The 22422-nt window shown below is 40.6% G+C and overlaps 1 protein-coding gene across 1 annotated transcript in view; it reads left to right on the top strand.

Annotated features, from left to right (window-relative positions):
- Positions 1-22422, top strand: part of SDC2 (syndecan 2) — a 91973-nt gene that overhangs the window by 50279 nt on the left and 19272 nt on the right. The window lies entirely within an intron of this gene.

The following is a 22422-nucleotide window of genomic DNA, read 5'->3' as shown; positions in this document are numbered from 1 at the left end:
TTGACGGTCCATTCTGTTTGGAGGATGGAGAGAGACTGAGGTAAAAGAAAATGGGCTTGCCTTCTTTCTTGGCAAGAAGAAAGGGATTTGTGATTCTTTCTCAAGACTGGGGCAATACAGACAGATCAAGCAAAGGTTGGGCACTGGGTTGCTTTGTGATGAACAGCCTTCACTGACAGGTGTGTGCCTTGTGAAGGCATGTGTGTAAGTTCTCTCCAGCTTTACCGTTCAGGAGTATAACAATGAATAATTTCTACTGAGAAATTTCTGTGCCTTTGGGCTTCTGTGATCAAGCTTCTGATACCTTGTGAACATCCAGAAACACTGCTGAAAAAATGAGTGAACGTGATTTTGACTTGTTGTGACTCTATACAAATCAATATGCACCTTTTTAGCGTGACTTGTATTGTCCCAATTCTGAGCATTGTGACTATGGTCGTAAACTAAGCATTTATGGTCAAGAAGCACTTCAATGAAAGGCTCAAATCAGTTTCGTTTGTTTGCTTGCTTGTTTTTAATTGTTTAATTTGCTTGTTGTTACAGTGGGCAGTATACACATGAAGGTCTGAGGAGCTTGCACTATTCTCTTCCATCTTGATGAGGCAGGAACCCTCTTGTTTCTGCCACTGTATATCATACTCCGTGCAGACTAAGTGGCCCTGTACCTTCCAGGTGTCTCCTCCCCTCACTTCCCTGTAGGCATCCTATGACTGCAGACTCATGACCCCACATGTGTGGCCTTTTACGGTTTGAACGCAGGTCAATAGGCTTTTGCAGCAAGGACTTCTTACCCATCGAGCCCTCTTGCCAGCTGTCAGATTCTACTTCAAAAAGTCACAATTAACTCCCAGATTCCTTCTGGCTTATTTTTGAACTGTTTTTTTTTTTTACATGCTTTAACTTGGATTAAGAACTACACGTAGTCCCAGAAATCTGATGACTAAGCTATCTGTGCTTCGGACACAGGGAATGAGGTAGACTAGAATGGAAAGAGAGGAATTGATACTACGGGACTAAGAAGGAGGTGAACCCTGAGGTAGAGGGAAACAGTTTAGCCAGAGGAAAGAGGAAGGGCCCCAGAATCTCCCCCTTGCTTGGAGATGGCGATGTGGAATATGGGATGGAGAGGAGGAATGTTGTCTGTTAGTAAGATATGGGAAACTAAGTAGGCTTGTGGGCCTAGCAGAGGAGTTAGGGCTTATAACGGAGCTCATATGAAGGCACTGAAAAGTGCAGAGAGAAGCAGAAAAACGAAGCTGTGAACGCAAGCAGGCTCTCTGGTGATGTTAGTCTAATTTGCTGTTTATGGAGCCACACTCCAGGTATTGTTTGCAGTGTGGTTTGCTTTCCTACTTTCTTGGTAAAAAGGAATTTCTGGCAACTATTTAGTGATTAAATCTAGGCATTACATTCATGTCTTGCTTTTTGGAGTGTCACTGGGTTCCAGAATGTGAGCTTTTTAATTCCAGTTCTGTAGGAAAAGTGACATTGAGCTCTGGGATTTACCAGCAGATTCTAGCCACATAGGACCCAGCCCAGGAGTACGTTGGCGTTTTTTTTTTCTCTTTTAGGTATTATTCAGCAGCCTCATACAAACTGAATTGAAAACACCTGGGTAAACAAAACAGCCAGACCAGTTGTTAGTGTCTAAGGTGATGCTTTTACTTAAAGATGACAATATTAGAGATATATTTCCCTTTTAAATTTTTATTGATTTTTAAACAGGTTTATGGAGATGTCTCTCATACAACATATGGCATATCCACTTAAGAAGTATATAGTTACCAGTTTAAAGTCAAATCCATACATCACAATCTAAGTTTTGAACCTTCCCACCACCGTCCAAAAGCTACATTCATTAGCGTAGCTCCCCACAGTTTCTCCTTTCTGCCCCCTCATGTCATGCCATGTCATGTCATGACTCTGTAGTCCGTAACTGTCTATATTCCAGGAGATGATACCCTTGATCTTGAGAGAAAAACAGTTTACCAAACTGGACGAAGAAGCTTCATGGATTGGTAGAGAAACAGCCAGCCAGGTTGAGCTGTATACTCTCCAGTTTTCAGTATGCCCTGTTCTTCAAGTAAAAGTGTATCTGGCATGTGCTTGCTTAATCTTGGGGATGGAGATTGTTAATGCATCTTAGTCACACATAGAGAAGGCATGAAGACTGCTGTTCCTCAAATAAGAGTAAGACGGAGGCTGAAATGTCTTGCATATTCGAGCAATACCCTTTGGGCGTTTACCTTTTCAACCATGCATATAAACAAACATCAGATTCCCAATGGACCCCAGGGAAGTGGGAATTCAAGGTAGCTTTACTATTCAGAATGTGTAGTGTAGCTTTGAGTGAGTGTATTCCCTAGGTAACGGCTACTCATACACAAAGGGTACCATTGTTTATTTCATAATTGTTAGATAGCACTGTGATCAAATATCAGAGATATAACAGGATTTCTGAAGGCAGTGGTCGCCCAGGAGCCAGCAGGACAGGGAGCTCTGGAGGGTACCCCTGTGGTGATAGTCCTGTATGGGTGTTGGGACACGAGAGGCTTTGCCATAGTGAGACAACTCATTTTCTCTTCTTGTATCAGCTTCTTATTCCTTACAAATATCTAACTGATAAGATCATTAGAGCAAAATTTCGTCTTAGCTACTGGATCCAGTAATTTCACACAAACAATAAAAACTGGTAATCCTCATCTTTGCACTGTTAAAACCTAAGCTAAATTAATGTTTTTCAAGCTTCCTAAATGATCACACTCTGCACCTAAACCTGTCACATCCTTCTCTGTGTCTACAGATTAGTCTACATTTTATATATTTCTCATCATCTGGAGACTTCGATGGCCATCCTATTAAGCCAGGGTGAAGGGAGTAATAGGTTAGAAACTAAGAGAGATGGGATTTTTTTTTTACCATGGATTCTGTTTCTTTTTTATCCTCTTCCTCCTTTCTTCTCTTTCTCCCTCTTCTCCTGTTCTTCCTCCCTTTTCCTTCTCTTTTTTCTTCTTCATCCTTAGCACTTCACTTACCTTATATATTGGCTTCAGGCGGTAACTTTAACATGTATCACCCTAAATTTGTTTTTATGCTATGGCTACATCTCTCCAGTTATAGCCCCAGGGTTTGAACCTCCTGGTAGATGTTTATACTTGACACCCACTATTACCCAGACAACCACTAACTGTCAGTTTTTCTCCAAACACGTTTTTCTTCTGATACTTCTGTAAACAGCACTAGTGAGATATCCTTGTAGACAGGGCTTTGATGAAGGTTTTAGTTCTAAAATCTTAAAATTCCCTTTTGCATTTGTGGTCCATTATCTTGATCAGTCTATGTTGTAGAGAGCACTCTATCTAGTTTCCTTAGCTCTTCCTATTGCTATTATAGCAGTCTCTTTAAAATTTTTTTGAGCCTAGTATCTAATTAGATTGGGCCTTCTAGCCCAGCACTCAGCGTCCTGAATTCCCTGACACTTGCCCAATTTTGGTTATTTCTTTTTTTAAAAATTTTATTAATTTATTCAGAATACAATTCAATTGCCATCCCGTCACTTGTATCCTCCCATCCCTCCCTCCCGCCTGCTTTCACCCTATTCCCCTCCCCTAGGTTTATGACCAAGGGGGACCTCCCCCCGCCCCACTATATGGTCATAGGCTATCAGGGGCCTTGGCTCTTATTTCTGGGACAATCTTTCATACTCTTTGCTACCCAGTTTTGGTGCTTTTTTCATCCCCCTACTTCCTACAAATGCCTTGAGTTTTCTATTTTTCTTTGTTCAATCTCAGATTCTAAACCAGTTGTTCTCAGACTCCAGAGTGCAACAGGCTCACTGGAGCACAAATTCTCCAGAATTTTAGATATGAGGTTGCATTTGGGGATTTCTGCTGCTGCTGCTGCTGCTGCTGCTGCTGCTGCTGCTGCTGCTGCTGCTAATAGAAAACTATCAACTTGAGAACCAACCAATCTTCAAAGCATTTTTAGGGCTTGTGCGGAAGGCCTATAGTTCCTATCTAGTACATTTTGGTTAAAGGTTCGTGTAATTCACAAGAATGCCGTTACTGAAATGGTCCTGAAAAGCCCGTGTGTTGGCCCCAGCTTAGCAGTGCTGATAACTGATGGAGAGACATTAAGTGGTGTGTCTGTGGAAATAAGTCACCAAGACAGCATCTTTGAAGGAGTTTTTAGACAAGGGGTACAACTGCTCTTGTCTCTTTTCTTCCCAGCCTCTGTAAGGTAGCAACTTGCTCTAACTCTTGCCCTAGTCAGCTGTTTCACCAGGGGTCCCAGTCAGCAATGCAGCCAAACTGAACAGGAGTTGAAACTCCTAAAGCTATGAGCAAAAAAAAAAAAAAATCCTTCTCTCTTTTAGAGGTGATTATGTCAGGCTCTGTTGCAGTGGTAGAAATCTGACACAGGGGTCATTGGTTATTCAGAGCCCTGCAGCAGACTGCACTGGAAGTGGGTGAATTTATTTTATTTTATTTTCCTTTTTATTAATTCATTCATATTACATCTCAGTTGTTATCCCATCCCTTGTATCCTCCCATTCTTCCCTCCCTCCTGCTTGCCCCCTACTCCCCTCCCCTATGACTGTGACTGAGGGGGACCTCCCCCTGTTTATGCTCATAGGGTATCAAGTCTCTTCTTGGTAGCCTGCTATCCTTCCTCCGAGTGCCCCCAGGTCTTCCATCAAGTGACACCACATGCTGGCGAGGATGTGGAGAAAGAGGAACACTCCTTAATTGCTGGTGGGAATGCAAATTAGTACAACCACTTTGGAAATCTATCTGGCGCTATCTCAGAAAACTGGGAATAGGGCTTCCTCAAGACCCAGCTATTCCACTCCTAGGAATATACCCAGAAAATGCTCCACCACACAACAGGGACATATGCTCAACCATGTTCACAGCGGCCTTATTCATAATAGCCAGAACATGGAAACAACCTAAGTGTCCCTCAGTAGAAGAATGGATAAAGAGAGTGTGGTACATTTACACTATGGAATACTACTCAGCTATTAAAAAAAAGGAATTTCTGAAATTTGTGGACAAGTGGGTGAATTTAAATACACATCAACTCCTATTCTGTGCTTGCCCATAGACTCTATGTCTACAGATGTACCGTTGACTAGAGGGCTATATTTCTGTGTCTCTTTGTATGTTAGGGGAGGATATTTGCCTTATTTAGTTGTTGGCTCCATATGGCTACACCCTGGCATTACAGACCAACAAATGCTAGTTAACTCCCAGCATCCAATCTTTGGTTTGGTTTCTAGAGATAGTTTTGTGAGGCTGTGTCGGCTTCTTGGTAGTTCCTTCTGTTTCCAAGGAACTACAATCTTGTAGCTCCATGGCATTGGAAGTTACATCTGTAACAGAAGCAGATTCCCTTAGTAGTCCTTAAGGGAAAATGATGAAATGTGAACCACAGTAGATTTTGAGTGAGTGAGTGAGTGAGTGTGTGTGTGTGTGTGTGTGTGTGTGCGTGCGCGCACGCTCCTAATAACTCCCATGCTTACTGAAATTTAGTAATATATGAATAACAAGCATACATACTACCAAAAATTTTTGCTAGCGTTTTTGGAAACAAGTCTATTTTTAAATTTAATTTTTAAAATTTCAAAAACCTCTTTTCATCATGTTAAGCACTTCTGCTTAGGGAAAAGCGTGTTTCTGAGGACATGTTTGTATACATATGTTCAAATGTTATCCATATTTTCCAAAGCTCACATGACACTTTATCAATAAGCTCTCAAGAATATAAAAGTTTTTATCCAAATGTAATCAAGATCCCAAGTCAAGAATTTTGGTAGCAAAAAGACAGGGATGAATCACCAATTATCTGTGGCCATCTCCAGCCTTCTTTAAGCTGATGAAAAATTCACAGGAGTAATTTCCTTGCATTGGATATGTTTCCATGAACTACTTTTTTTTTTTTTTTACTAAAACCTTGCTCCTGGTTTCATGAGAAGTGTAGTGGAGGTCATGTGTATTCAACATCTTGTTTGCCTGTGATTCCTGTAACTATCCTAGAAGGTAGTTAGTGGTATATCATTATTTTTAGAGGAGAAAACTCTACACATTGCTGCTGTCACTCCCGGCTAGGTCTGGTTCACAAGGAAGTTCTATATTTATCCCATGCCTTCTTTATTCACGCTAAATTTCTGGTTCTTTACTTAGTGTGTGGTGATAAAACGTGTTCTTGTAATTTTAGTATCAATGAACTTAAAATATCTGCCTTAGTCTTGTTTGCTTTGTATTTAAAAAGCCGTGTGAACCATGAGCCTCATTACTTCAGTGTCTGCATCGAAGCCAGAGGGTCTTTTCTTCTTTCCTTCAGAAGTCCTAGCAGTAATTATCCTTAGTACGTTCATGGGGCTGAAAGATGCCACAACTTGCCATTCTGAGAGCACTCATGATATGTCCTTTGAGCTCTTGATAGGTGGCTAAGCCAGACTAGAAAATGCTATAAGCACAAAGCACATACTGGAATATGAAGACTTTAGCATGGAAAAAATATATAAACTATTTTCAGTAATTTTGAGATAGCTGGGGATATAATAAGTGGTAGAGTGAGTGCCTAACATGTATGAGCTCCTGGGTTCAACTCCTAGACTAAGGAAACAACCCCTGTGTACTGTGTGTATTGTAAAGAATACTTCATATTTTAGATTAAATAGAGTACATTATAACTTGAGTATTCCTAGCCTTAAAATCTAAAAGACATCAAAATCTCAATGAGTTTTAGCTGTCATGGTGCTGATGATGTAAAATTCAGCACTTTAAAGTTTCTGTTTTACGTATAAAATTATTAAAAGCGTTGAGACTTGACTCCCTAAGATATATATATATACACACACATATATACATACATATATATATGGTATGTATAGGTATGTATGTATTACATATATACATATATATTAATTTTTAAAAAACATTCTAAAATTTGGAGCACTTCTTATCCAAAGTAGTTTAGAAACCATACATTCAGTCTGTGTTAAATGAATGTAAAGTCAAGCAAGATAGACAAAAAAGGATAAGTGTTACTGCACTTATGAATCACCTGCTACAATCAGATTCAGAGAGATACGGTGTAGAATATCGACTGCAGGGCCTGAGGAAAGGACAGTGTGAGTTACTGCTAAGTGAATACAGTGTCGATTCAGTTTAAGGTGACAAGAAGGGCCAGGAGATAAAAGTACTGATGGTTACACAGATGACAATGTGTGATGTCCCTGAACTGTGTACCGATAACTGGTTTAAATGACATTATGTCTATATCACAACAACCTTTAAGAGCTTCCCCTGTGAACTATATGTTTTTTTATATAAATTTATTTTACTATTAGAAAATTGAAAATATAGATGATTCGGGTTGTGTTCCTGTGAGTCTGCTCTGGGATAGAGAGCAGTAGGAAGGTGCTTTGGACAGGGGCTCACACTTGAGACCTGCACAGTGTAAGAAGCTTGAAGGAAGAGGTTGCGCGGAGGAAAAGCCACGAAAGATGCTGGGGATGCGTGGGGAAGTGGAAGGGCTCAGGTTGCAGGGAGTAGGATGGCGAAGTTTGTGTGCTACTGTTGTCCATAAAATTTAATAATAGAAACCAAACAAAAGAACAAACGGAATTTTCAGACTGGCAGGTTGGCGTAAGAGTGAGAGTGTATGCTTTGGAAGCCTGACATCTGAATTTGATGGCAGAGCCCACAGAAGAGGAGAGAACCACCTCCTGTCCCCTGGATCATAACCTGTAGGTTGTGGTACACATGTGTGTTCTCTCTGTGTGTCTCTGTCTATGTCTCTCTCTCACACAGAGAGGGGGCGGGGGTTAGGAGGATGACGGGGGGGGGGGGTGGAGACGAGAGCTACAAACACATTTACATGTGCACACAGAAATTATTTGTAAGAAATTTTAAAAATTTAAGTGTGCCCATAGCTCAGACCACACGAAATGGTTACTTATTGCCTACAGAATGGCAGTTTCATCTGATACTCTCTGTAGTTTGGAGATCTAACTGTTTCCAAATTGACCTGTCTAGACACCATGTGGACTTCTCTGATTTCTGTGTAAGTGTTCCTTGGTAGTTGCCTCACGGACAGCCCTATGTCCTACTGGCTTGGTCAGTGCAATACTGTATAATAGATCTGCCATGGAATAGAAGAAAGTCTCGCTGTCAGAAATAATAACAACCTGGAAGGCTTTACCTTGAATCTTTTCATTGCGGTCAAGCTCTGCCTTAGCATGGTGGTTCTTGGAGCCCAGAGGGGGAAGATAAGAGTCTTTTTTAGCACCTTTGGATCCTGACTTGTTCAAGTCTCCAGGATCATCATTATTATTGTGCAGGTAAAATTTTCTTTCCAGAAAGGTCTTGGCACAGGACAAGAAAATTAAAGGATTGACTTTCTCAATAGGGGAGTGTTGTGAGGCAGGAAAATTGGAATTTGTTTGGCCTATTAAAGGCCATCCATTCTGGCTCTGATACCTTGACATCTTTCATTTCATGGAAATATTTTCTTGCCTTTGAAACATCTCTGGCTTTGCTGGGGACCCCTGAGTCTAGCAGTGATAGCAGGCCCTCGTTTGTTCTAGTCGGGTTTTTTTCAAGATGTGCTCTGTTGTATGTGAACCTCACTGTCATAGTGTTCAAGTGTCACCTCTGGTTCTGGGAAGTGGAGAGATGACTGCAAGTTACTTGAGGCAATCTTGAATTTTCAGGTTCCATGGATACTCTGTGCTCCACTGGAATTCCTGGGAATGGCCTCATATCCCAGGTGCTGTGAAAATTAGTTTGCTAAAAACAGTAAAGATTTAGTCATTTTTTATGTTACTATTGGCATATAAGCCACAGTATAGAAACATATCATATACTTTCTAGAAGATTTCTCAAGTATGCATATGATGGGCTATTTTTTATGTAGGACCACTGTTGTGTCATCCAAGTCCACGTCAAATGGGCCAATGAGAAGTTACTTGAATGATGTCTAACTTTAAAGCACTCTGCATCTCGATGGGCATTTTTTGTTTGTTTCTTTCGTTTTGTGGGCTGTATTTGAAAACAGCTACAGGACATGTCTCCATTGGCTTTCAGTCTTGGTCACATTGTTCTGCTGAGTTCGTGTCAGGATTCCTCTGGCCACCTGGCTCAGTTCCAAGCAGTCTCTTTGCACATTGTCCGCCTGCCCAAGAGGACAGGTACATCCTCACACATAGAAGGAACGGTTTGCACAGTTTCCTCTTGCAGTTTGCATTAACTACTTCACACACTTCAGCTCGTTACCCTGTCCATGAAATCTTGGAGGCAATCACTACTATTTAATAGATAGACTCAATCTCAGAGTTTCAGTGCAGGTTCAGATTGGTTCCTTTTCTCCCACATCCCTTTTGAAAGTGGCCAGAAGGGCTTCAAGAACCCAACTATTTAAGCTGAGAAAATAATTCCTTGTCAAGTATTATTTCCAAGTTTTAGTCCAGTAACTCCTGTTGGTGTGTACCCCTGCCCCATTCCTCAGCTGCATATAGTAGAAATACATGGCTTGGCTCTTGGCTTAAGTACATAGTAGCAGCCAGATCTTTAGCGTAGGGTTCCAGTTTGAAGAGGGCACAACATAGGTCATTTGAGTTAATAGCAGAGCCACCAGCGCAATGGGAAAAAAAAAAGATAGTATTGTCACCAGAGACTTCTTGCTCTATGCACAACAGAAAAGCTTTCTTGTGGTTTTCTGAATTTGAGGTGGCTGCAACAATCTCTGGTCCAACAGTAATTTTCTGTGATGTACCTGTTTTGCTTTTAAACTGTAATTGCCTTCTAAGAACCCTCCGCAAAAGCATCTCAGTTTGTCCCACTAGTGACAGCCAGGTAAGAGTCTGTTACCCATGGTCCCTCGGAATTAAACCTCTACCAGCTGAAAACCAAACCTACTCTGCTGTCTGTCCACTCTTGGGATCTTATTCCATCACGATAGGATTACACAATCTCTCCATGACCATCCCACAGCTACCTACTGATGGCTTTGAGGCTCCAGTGTAGTCTACTTGTTTTGTGAGACACACATATGACACCTGTCTTTGTTTCTTGGTTACTATTCTCTCGTAAAACTGTAGACTATAGAAAGATGTATTACATTACATATATGTTCCAAACAATTAGTAAGCCAAGATTTTCTTTCTTGTGAGCATGAGGTGGAAGTGGAGGGTTTTTTTTGTTTGTTTGTTTTGTTTTGTTTTTTGTTTTTTGCTTCTGTTAGATGCAAGACTCCTAAATGTTCCTTGACTTTCTGGCTCTGCTTCTGAATCAGTTCTCACATGTATAGTCATGCCTGGACAAAAGCCACAAGATGCACCCAGTGTGGGTGCCATACGTGTATCCAATTACAAACATGATTTAGAAATGTTTGAGGACTGCGGAGGTAGCTCGCTCTATAAAATGTGACAGGCAAGCACAAGAACTTGAGTTTCTCCACAGCACTTATGTAAAAATCCAAGAGTGGTGGTCTGTATTTGTAATCTAGGCACTGGGAAGACAGAGACAGGAAATACCTTCCTCCACGGCCAGCCAGCCAGCCTGCCTAACTTAGTCAGGAAGTCTCAGGTCCCAGAAAACCAATCAGAAAACCAAGGGTGGACAGCTCCTCAAAGTTGACACTCATCCATGGTTGACTTTCAGCCTCCATACACATGTGACACACAGCATGTGCGTGTACACCTATAAATACACTTCACAACGTAGATACACACATGCACAAAGAAAATTATAAAAATAGAGAGAATTCCTTAACTTAGGGAGTAAGGTTTATTTTCTAAGGCCAACTTTATTTTCTTTACTATTTATTTTAGTCAGATTTTTACTGAAGTGTAATTAAAAAAATACACAAATCTAAAGTGTAAAGTTTGAACTTCAGCTTGTCTTTTTAATATGTAATTCATGAATAATTTAGATAGTGATGCTATCATTCATTTCTTGGCTAATTGGGTGGTTTGGTGAGGTTGGAGATAGAAGTTTTGAATTATGTTTTCTTGTTGTTCCCACCCCCCCTTTTCTGCTGGTAGTTGACCCTAGAGTCTTGTGTATGCTAAGGATGCATTCTGTCACTGGATTGCACCTGCGCTGAATTCTGCTTTCTTGACAACCATGTAATAACTTCTCATGGTCACTGTTTTGAGAAGGTGAAGATTTTCTTTTCCTGGTGATAATATCTGAGTCACTTGCAGCTTGTACATTCTTTTCTTTAAAAAAAAACCTTCAAGGCTATTATTTTAGCCTTGGAACAAAAACAGGAATTCCATCATCACAGCTACATACATATATTATTGGTTCTGTTCTGTGAGTCTGATAATATTTGTCCAATAAAAAGGCGCCAAATGATTGGTTGCACATGTAATTCTGAAAAGCAAGTTTTCTACCTTGATTGATTTTATTTTCTCCATTTTGAAGACACCTCTACCTTTAATCTTTCTTCTTTATTGGCTCTTTGTTGTTGCTATAAAGACATCCCCAACACAGGCTAATGTTATTTAAAAAAACAGAAGTTCACTTAACTCACAGTTTAAGAAGTTCAAAAGTGTGGTGCTGTCAGCAGCTCAGCTCTGGTAAGGACCCATGGTAGAAGGCATCACACTGATTGAAGGATCACGTATCCAGGAAGAGTTCTATTACCAAACGGAAAGCTGGAAGACTCACATTGCTTTTTATAACAATTTGCTTTTCAAGAAAGTGCCCAAGGCTTCCACAAGGGCCACTTTAATCCCATTGGAAGGAAGCTTTTACAGTGACCTAAAGATCCTACTTGGCTCACCTCTCAAAGGTCCTCCTAGACCTGTAAGTGCTTGCTGCAAGCCTCATAACAGGAGCTTGATCTCCAAGACCACATGGTGGAAGGAGAGAACCAACTCCCTCAAGTTTAATGCTGTGGCACATATGTACCCCAGCCTCACAAAAAATAAGTATTTAATATATAAAATATAGAGTTTGCAGCTCAAGTCTGCTGCACAGGGTGTGTGTTGGAAGAGGGGTAGTCTTATATGGCGAGTATATTCCAAACTATATTTTAACTGGAAAAGTTAAAGTTGAGTGTTGTCTTATACACCAGAAAATACGGTAAATACATCTAATAATTAAAAACAGCAACACAACAAATCTCAAAGTGCTACCACCCTTTACACAATCTCATGAACCTTTGGGACAAACCACACCCAAATTGTAATATTTCCCTTTCTATCCTTAAAAAAAAATCCTCTTCCTTTTAGGATGAGATGATCCATTGACAGGGACCTTTTCTCCAAGACAAACTGATAACCACTCCACCCTTCACATATACCTTAAGTCCCAGCCACCTGCAAGTTGGCATGATTCTCAATGAAATTAAACTTGTTCTTCTAACTCATATGAAAGTAGTGAAACTTTTTTCAACTGGAATCATCTCCTACCTCTAGTTTTTAGTTGTAAATTCTTAAATATATAGATAAATTAAAATAATAGGATAATATCCTATATCTAAATTCAGTAATTGGTGATACATTATCATTATGTCTGTCTGTCTGTCTGTCTTTTGGTAGTTCCATCCATAGGAAGTGAGAGGTTACTACTCTCCCAAAGACTTCAGCAGAAGAATAATAAGAATAATCTCACCTAAGAAAGTTAATGCTTCAGTAATATTGTCTAATATCCAGCCCACCGTCATATTTGCCAGTTGACCCAAAAATGTCTTTTCTAGTGTTTTTTTTTCAAAGTGATCTAATGGATCTTTTATATTCTGAAATTCAGTTAATATATCAGAAACTGTTCACGCAGTTGTGATGGCTGAATGGATGTGTCAGTGGCAACCAGTTGTATACAATATATAGGCAAATGACCCATATTTATAATCCAAGCCACACTCTCCTGTCTATTAATGGCAGTTTCCTTGACTCTTGAGGTACCCAGTATGGCTGTAGAAGAATTTAATAACAGTGAATAGAAAACACCATATTTATGAATAAGCCACTTGATGGAATGCAGAAATCTGGAAGTATGCATCTAGTTGCTGATGCCAGTTGAGTCTGGTACCATGGGGGTGAGCCAACTGGGCTCCCAAATTACTGCTGACCAGGCAGCATCCCTTCTGCACTGGTTTACTAAGAAAACATCTTGTTACTGTAGTAGCGACTATAACCCAGGCCATAACTCTGAATATGTGGGAGGCCTAAGAAGTTCTCTAGGGATTTGGCTTTGTGATAGTTAATAGCCATAAATTTTGGTGACATTAGATTAATATAATACATACATAATATTTTACATACCTTCTGATTAGATTAATTTCTGTCTTTGTGATAAAATGTCCTAACAAAAATAACTTTGGGGAGGAAACAGTTTACTTTGGGGTCATAATTCCAGGTTACAGTCCAACATCACAGGGAAGCCAAGATAAGAACTTAAAACAGCATTCACATCATATCCGCTAGTCAGGAGCAGAGAGAAATGGATGTGTGTCCATTTGCTTGCTTGCTTGCTTGCTTGCTTGAGCTCAGATCAGTTTCTTCACTCATACAGTTCAGGACACCCTGCCTAGGAAATGGTGCTATCCGCTTCTAACTCAGTCAAGAACTTCCTAGACAGACGTCTCCACTGCTCAGAAAGCTCAGTATAGACAACGCCTCATTGAGACTCTCTTCCCAGGTATTTCAGCATTTGTGAAGTGGACAAGAGGATTCTGGGAGCTCGCTGCTCAGCCCATCTAACCACATTAGGGGGCTCTAGGTACTGTACTTGAAGATTGAGAAGAGCAGTAGAGGAAGACAGCTGAGTCCACTTCCAGCCTCTGGCCCCTCCCCGCCCCCTCCCTGACGACTACACACACACACACACACACACACACACACACACACACACACACGTATCTGAGTATACAGGGATAAACTGGCTCTTGAGTTCAGCACACTTTGAAAGCTCACCTCTTCATCCGCTGTAAAGCACAGTACAGTGCATTGAGCACAGGAATGGAAGCTCTATTCTTGATCAGAGGAATAGACATTGAATGAGGACGAGTGTGGCCACAGAGAGCATGAGTAGGTCAGTGAGGCTGTCCCTTTTACAGGGGCAGTGTAGGCCTCAGACTGTAGTGTTAGTTGACCTTCCATCTTCCACCTTCCATCTCCCATTTTATATACTAATACATCTTATATTAGTAAGGTGCATTTTTCCAATCAATGAACCAGTATTGAGACATTATTATTAACTGTAATTCAGAATTGATGTTAAGGTGATTATTCACATTGCAGTATTCTGTGGGTTTTGATAACTTTGCATGTCATGTGTCCACTGTTACAGGATAATGGGATATTTCAGTGTCCTAAAATCCAATATACTGTACCTATTTATTGCCCTCTCCTTTTTAATGCCTATTCCCTGGTAGCTACTGATGTTTTAATGTCTTTATAATTGTGCCTTTTTCAAAATACCTTGAAATGGGATCCATATGATACCTAGCTTTTTTCATATTGGCTTGTTTCATTAAGCAAAGATGCAAGTCATGGTTTTCCATGTTTCTCAATAGCTCATTTGTGTTTATAGCTGAGTAATATTCCAATGTCCTCTTACACCACCTTGCTGCTTTGTCTATTCACATATGTTACTGTTGTACATTTTAAAATGTGTGTGTAGTAGTCCGCGTGTGAAGGTCAGAAAGCAAACTGTGGGTGTCTATTTTCTCCTCCACCACATAGGTCCTGGAGATCTGACTCAAGTCCCCAGTCTTGGCAGCAGGCACCTTTACAAATGGAACTGTATCACTGGCCCTTACTGTTGTAATTGTAAACAAATAATATAATGTTTCTGTATATAAAAGTTGTTGAATCAATAGTTGTTAAATGACCTGGTTAGAGAAATTGGGATAGACATGACAACTAAGTTGTTAGGCACTGACTACTACAAATATACAGTTAAGCAGCTTATCCAAGTAGGAAAAGCTTAGCCTGACAATGTAAATGGCTTTTGAGGGCCCAGGCTTTTAACCATCATCTTAGGTCTCCCTTAGATGTGCATTAATCAGTAACAGTAGCCTCCAGACACTGTGGCTAGTAGAACATAAATTTATTAAAAGTAAATAAGAAACAGAGTATCTCAGTTGTTTTGGCTACCTTCCCCCTGCTCCATAGCTGTCCATGGCTACTGTTTTGAACAACATACATGTAGAAATTTCCTTCACTGCAGAAACTTTCACTGGCTAGCCCTGATTCACATAAAAGCATTCCAGCTGGAGGATGGGGCTGGAATTAGTTGAGCAAGCTGATTCTGGCTTCTCTAAGCTTTAGCTCTTTTGTGCCATCATCACTTCACAATAGAGGAGATGAAGCCCAGAGATTTGTTTGCTGGGGGGAGGAAATGTTGCTTAAAATGACTTGCTGGGGATAAAAAAGTCGCCTGGACCGGTGAAGCTGTGAAATGCACCCCACCCCCGCCCCGTGTGAACAGCCCCAGAATGTTTGGCTTGGAAACAGTCTGGGCCCTTGATCAGCTAGTATTAAGGAGTCTTACAGAACTCTCAATTTTTGCTAATTTAGTTGGGCAAAAAAAGCAAAGGCTTTCTATAATTTGAGAGGATAGGATAGATGTGAAGTTCAACTTCTCATGTCAAAACAGAAATTTGTGCCCGTCGCTTCTATAAACTCCTGTGGCCGCTGCATGCCAGGAACGTGAAGCTGGAGGGAATAGTGGACATGAGCCACGGAAATTGTAGCTAGCTCCTTGAAACTGAAATTACTGTGATTTGGGAGCAGAGCAAATAGCAGTTAAGTTTTTCTTTTCTTTTTGCCAGCTCTTTGGATGTGGTCGGATCTAATTTCATTCCCACAGTGGGTGTCACACTGACACACAGTGTTGTGGGATGTTACTCCATTTAAATTTCAGTTTTATGTTCATTTTATTGTGGCATTTTCATAAAGTCTCAGTTTTTCCTTTGAAACAAAAGTGCCAGTAGCAAACATTACGTTAAATTGTGCTTTTTCCTTCTTAGTGTCTAGTCTGGAATTTGGCTGTTAACACTGGTGATGATTTTTTTAAGTATGATTTTATATGCAAACACCAAACTGCTCTTAACTGTAAATATTGACCTCCTGCATTTTGAAATCCTCAAGTTTCTAGGAGACATCGTGTGAAAAGGTGAACTTGACAGAAAAATATATCTACCATAATTCCTGTGGAAAAAAACTTAGCATATTCTAGTATGTGGAAGTTCAGTCAGGGTGTGACCATTTGAAATCATAACTTTCTATAAATACAGGCCCCGAATTGATAGTTTTCTGTACAAGTAGGCACAGAGAAAATAGTATATTATCTTGCAAATTGAGAATTTGAAATGCCAGATCTTGAATGAAGATGAATTTCCATTCAACTTTTAAGTCTCTCTTGCCCACTAAACTATTATGAGTATCCAAGTTTTAATCAGTATTTAATAACTATTGAGGCTTAGTCTAGTGACTTTATAAAGAAAAAAACAATGTTCTGTCTTCCTTGAATACTAGGCAGCATATCAGATGTGTCTATCATATGTAGTATGCTTTTTATCTAATTCTAACTATATATGTGCATATATGTGTTTTATGTTAGTGAAGTCTAAAAGAATTGATTATGGTTTCTTAGCATTGACTTGTTTTCTTAAAAGCTGTCAATGGGGAAATAATCAATATTAAGGCTTTTGGAACAACAGCATTTCACAGGGGTCTCCACCCACTCCAGCACGATTGATTAAGCTGCTTTTGTACAGGATCTAAAAGAACAATGTGTTTTAAAAACATCATTCTTTGGTCTGAGCTTGAACAGTTCCAAATGGGTTTCCACAGGGGCTGCTCTACAATGTGACCACTGAAAGAAACTGTGGCCGTAGCCAGTGGGACAGGGGAATCCAGGCAGGAGAAAGGCACTTAGGTGAGGAGTGAATGGCATGCATGCCAGAAAGGTTGTCCCGGCAGCTGCACTCACTCAGCCACCAAAGTAGGAGAGACAGAGGCAAGTCAGTCTTGCACAGGCAACAGCACACAAGAGTAAGCTGCAAGAAGGGGGCTCAGAAACATGTGCTTGCCCCAGAGTACTGGGGAGAGCTAGGGATCTCCAGTCACAACTGGGGACGGTGGTGAGAGATTGCTCTCCAACCTTCAGGTGTTCTGCTGTTGTCCGAAGGCTGTTGGGAATAAACACACCTTTATTTGGTATTTCGCACATGTCTACTGTGACCTCACTACTCACACTGCATGCTGATCTGCACCAGTTCTATTTTCACACCAATTGATTCTGTACCAATTGTGTTTTCTTGACAATTAAGGTGAAAGTGGCTAAGGAGCTTTCATTTAAAAATAAATAAATAATACCATTTGGGTGTTGTTGTTGTTTTTGTTGTTGTTGTTTTGACAGGTTTTCATTGTGTCAACCTGGCTTTTAACTTTCGACTCTTCTACCTCAGTTTCTCCACTGTTAGAATTGCAGATCTTGGTCACCATTTTCATACATACTCAGCCAAAAGCTGCCTCACTGACGACATGTATAAGAATGTGGCGGTCTTTTACTTTGGACAAACTGAAGATTCTGGTGAGAGTGGGATATTTAGACAGTGCCTGACTTTTGCATCATTGTGTTTAATCAGTGAGAGCTAGATCAACACTGAAGTAAACCTTTCGTGTGGCTTCAGTCAGCTGGTAACTTCCATTGGTCTTGGATTAAGTTGGAGAAGGAATTCTTTGAGATACTGGGAAGATAAGATGGATATGACTTATAAAGATTTACTTTTGTTAACCTCTCATACTTTTGGTAAACTAAAAGTTTTATCTGTAATGAATTGGTATTTAGGAGCACGCATTCTAACCACTACTTTTAATTGTTATATATCTTCATCCTTTGGGGTAAAAAGTAGTGAAATATGCTGCCTTGACCACTTTCTTGAATGCGATTTTTAAATATTTTCAATAAAGCAGTTAATTTCACCATTTGTAGCCTCTTCATCCTCTACAACCCCTTAGCATAGGATTATGTGATCCTGTGAACAGAATGTCAAGATGTTTTCTTTGACAGATCTAAGTTCTGGTGGAGGTGGATCAGAAAGGTGCAGGCAGACTCCTAGGGAGTTGCGTGGCCTTTTAGAGTTTTGCAGCCTTTGGCCAATGTGTCAGTATGCTGGGAAAAAAATGTCGCTTTCCATGGTTTTACTGTTCCACTCATTTCATAAGACTATGAATGTGATCTTCAGATAAAATACTCATAAACTACAACTTAGCAAACAGGATTGCACCCACTCCTCCTCCCCTCACTCTGCTAATCAGTTTTTATTTATTTATTGAAAAGTTCATATATATATATGATGTTTTGATCAACTCGACTACCCACTTCCTCCCCTTCAACTTCTCCCATAATCCCTCACCACTTCTCCGTCCTAGCTTCATGTGCCCCTTTCATTTTTAACTCGCTGAGCCTTTTCGGTGCTGCCAGGATGCATATGGATGAGGTCATTTGATGGAACATTGGACAACTTGTTAGGGGACACATCCCTAAGAAAACTGATTCTTCTTCCCACTAGCCCTTACTTGTTAATAACTCCGAAGTTATAGGGAGTCCTTGGGTCCCTTTGACTTTCATGTGGGAGCTTTGACTGGTTCAATCTTTAGTCTCGTGTGTGTGTGTGTGTGTGTGTGTGTGTGTGTGTGTGTGTGTGTGTGTGTTTGTGTGTGTGTGTGTGTACAGCCACAGCTCCTGTGCGTTCCTAGACTAACAGCTCCATGTGGAAAACAGTTTCTCAGTAGTTCTCTGCATCCTTCGATTCTTAAAGGCTCCTGTCCTTTCCACAGTGATCTCTGATCCTTAGGAAGAACGTTATGATGTAGTAATCCCATTTGAGGCTCAGCAGTCTCCAGTTTCTTATTCTCCATGCGCTGACTAGTGAGCCTCTGTAGTGATTGGAATCTACTCAATAAGATGTTTCTTTGATGATGATTGTTTTCCAAAAACTATTCACTTCTGTGTAGCCCAGCCCATGTGTCTATCACTTCATCCCATGAGAGGCAGGTCCTTCGGACTCGGGGCTCATACTGCTGTTGTCAATGTCACATTGCAGTTTGTTCATGTAGTCTGTGCTGGATCAAAGTCCTATCTTTTCTTTTGGTCAAAAGACTTTTGTAAGAACTAGGCAAAATATAGGATGGTTCGTGAATTTGCACATCGTCTTTGCACAGGAGCTGTGCTAATCTGGTCTGCATCATGTCAGTTTTAACCTGTGCTGTCGAAAGGAACACTACGTTTCACAATAGATGCAAACAGATTTAAAATCTCTTCCTGGTTTCTCTATCAAGGAAACCGTTCTTTTAAAGCTGTTGGGACCTTCTCATTTGTTTTATCTGGCTAAAAAGTTTGGTCAAGAAGAGTTCCTTTCTATAATGAAAAGAAACACCGAGTTAGGGCTATGCATCTAGGAAGAAAGTGGTGTTGTTTCCAGGAGGTCATCAGGAAGATGAGTAATGTCTTGGGCACATACAACTGCATGGTGGCTTTCTGTGAGGTACTCATGGCCTATCTTTTAAAGTCATCTGTTTCCACTCCTTTGAAAGCACTGTTCTTATCTAACTTTTGCATTTATTGCTTCTGTTTCAGCTTATTGCTTAAGTGTGTTGGTTTAGATTTTTTTGAAAGTGTTAATGTGTTTTCCAACTTTACTCTAAGTGAATAGCTGGAAATGTGTGTAAACATGCCTCTTAGATTATACAGTTATGGAACTCAGGCTTCCTTGTGATCAGCAGGCATGTCTCTCTGTGCAGCAATGTCTGTGTCATAGCAAGGATACTGAAAGCCAGGAGGAGTTCAGACACTGGATAGCTAGTTAGTATTTTTGAGGCCTAGAGGTATCAGGACACACTTAGGTCCTGGAGCTGTGTTGGAAACATGCTTGTTACCTGGGCAACCAAGTAACCTTCCCATAGCTTGCAGTAGATTTTCTACTTGTCTAGGTGACTAGAATCAAGAAATAGCTAAAGAAAATTGGCAGTTAGTTCCTGGACTCCTATCTGTTGTATTAGACTCATTGCCTTTATGACCTTAAAGGAAATGTGTCAGAAGTGGTGCAAGAACTCTTTTATGACCTTAGCACATCTTTCTGAATGGTGAAGTCCTCTTAGCACTTACCATGTATACCGCCATATGATTCCATGAGGCTGTCTGCAGATTATTTCATGTGTTCTGGTGTATACATGGATGCTTATAGGAGATTTGCTTCTATATGTGGTGCATAGGCATGTGTGTGTGTGCATTTATGTATAAAGTAAAGAATATAACATCATTCTTCATCAGCCTTCCACCTTGTTTGTCTGTGTGTGGTTTTTGAGACAAAGTTTTTCTTTGTAGCCCTAACTGTCCTGGAAATCACTCTATAGATCACACCGGCCTCCAATCAGAGATTTGCTTGCTTTTGTCTCCTGAGTGTTGATTAAAGGTGTTGTATAAAGTGAGGGCATGAGCTCTCCAAGGTAAGGTTGTGGGGAAGGTTTTGTTCTAGATATGAGGGAGACTCCAGCCAGAAGCATCTGGAAGAGTGCAGGCGAGAGAGAGAAAAATATATACTGAAAATGGTCAGCAAACTGAGAGAGGCCATGAGAGGGGGGGGGGGAGGGTGAGAGAGGAAGAGAAGAGAGGAAGTCAAAAGAAGACCAAGAGAGTTCACGGCCTCATTGGAAGGGTTAGGAGTTAATGAGATTTGGTAGGAAGGGAAGCCCAGCCCTTGAGCTGAAGAAGTTTAAGGTAGAGTGCAGGGTGAGAAGAGCAAAGAGTCACAGGCACTGAAGGAGCCTGGAGGCCATCATGTCCTTTGATGTGCCAATAGGCACCACAGTTAACCGTTTGTCACGACTATCATTCTCATATTTAAAATATTTCTTTCTCTGATCATTTCTGAGATGTATATGCTTTAATAGTGAGAGTCTCATAGCTTTCTTTCCTTTTCTCCCTCCACCTCCCCTCCTTCCTTCCTTCATTTTCCCACTCCCCTCCTACTTTCCTTCCTCTCTTCTCTTTCCTTCTCCCTACCCCCTTTTTGTTTGAAATGAGGTCTCACCAAATAGTCCAGACAAGCACTGAGTCCGTTGTTCTCTTGCCCCTTCCAGGGACCACAAGCCCAGCTGTGAAGCACCTTAAAACCCAAGGCAATTTCTAAAGGGCCTGAGTCTGTTAGATAGCGTTGGTTAGATGGCACAGGGTTTGTTTTACAGCATCAGTGCAGGGCTGTACTTGCCTTCAACATTCAGACTCACTTCTAGCTCAGTTCTCTCCAACACCACTGAGTTGGCTGTTCATCTAACACTGACTGTTACAAGCCAGTGAGTCCTCAGCCGTTTCCCAGATTCAGCTGTAGCATCTATCTGCTCTTTGAAGTCAAGATCACTTCCATTTTTCTGTCCCATATGTTTCTCGTGGCATTCTGTCAGCCCTGATTTGGGTGGAGAATGCACATGGACCTAGAATTGGAGGCGTTGAAAAACTCCTTAGAATGAACTATTAAGTCCAAAACCAGAGGTAGTTGACTCCCGATGCTTGGCTTAGAATCTGTTCTATGATAACAATTTTCACAGAATACTTATGAATGAGAAATGAACTCCAAATATCTTTTCCTCCATCTCCTGCCAAAGTCTACCAGGAAACAGCATCTCATTACTTCAGTTGGAATTTATTAATTCTGACCTTCTCCAACACTTGGATCTTTCAGGTTCATCTCACATTGATTCTATTTTTACTGTAGTCTAAACTGTGGTCATATGGATATCAAATACTGGAATATTCTAGCTTCAGAGGGAGAGGGGCAGTAATACTTATAATAACATAGCTGCAAACATCCTGCTTCCCTCTGCTATTCCAAAAAAGGAAGCAGGCACGAGGCGGAGGACATCTGCAAGTAATGGACATTTTCCTTTTGTGTGTCATGCATATTCATCGTAACCCACTCACCATCCCTGCTGTTGCCTTTGTGCTTTGGTTTGGAGATCCCTGTTTCTGTTGCCAACAAATTTAATTCAACACAGAGGGTGTTTCCCCTCTTCCCTGGCTTGTGAATCTGAAGCCATCACTGCAAACAAAAGTATAGCTTGCCAGTGTGTTCTGTTCACAGATTCTAGTAGCTGTTGTTCAGTTGGTTTTATTCCTTAGTCACCTTTTCTGTTGTGGTTGTTACCAAGGAGGAAGTCTCTTATTTTGTTTAGTATGAGCAATAAACCAACTGGTTTTAGGATTTGTTTGTTTTTTGTGATTTGTGGACCTTACACAAGCTAGGCAAATGGTCTAGTGTTGAGCTACTTTTTAAAAGCAGATATATTAATTGAGCCCCGCAATGCAGTGGTTTTAAATTTTGGAAGTTACAGATGGGCAAGCAGTGAAAATTGTCACCAGATGGGATTATATAGGTTTTCTTTATAATTATTAC

The sequence above is a fragment of the Acomys minous genome (assembly GCF_964271855.1).
Source record: "Acomys minous genome assembly, chromosome: 12".
Classification (NCBI taxonomy): Eukaryota; Metazoa; Chordata; class Mammalia; order Rodentia; family Muridae; genus Acomys; species Acomys minous.
The sequence above is the reverse complement of the archived record's forward strand: the minus strand, read 5'-3'. Positions and strand labels throughout refer to the sequence as shown.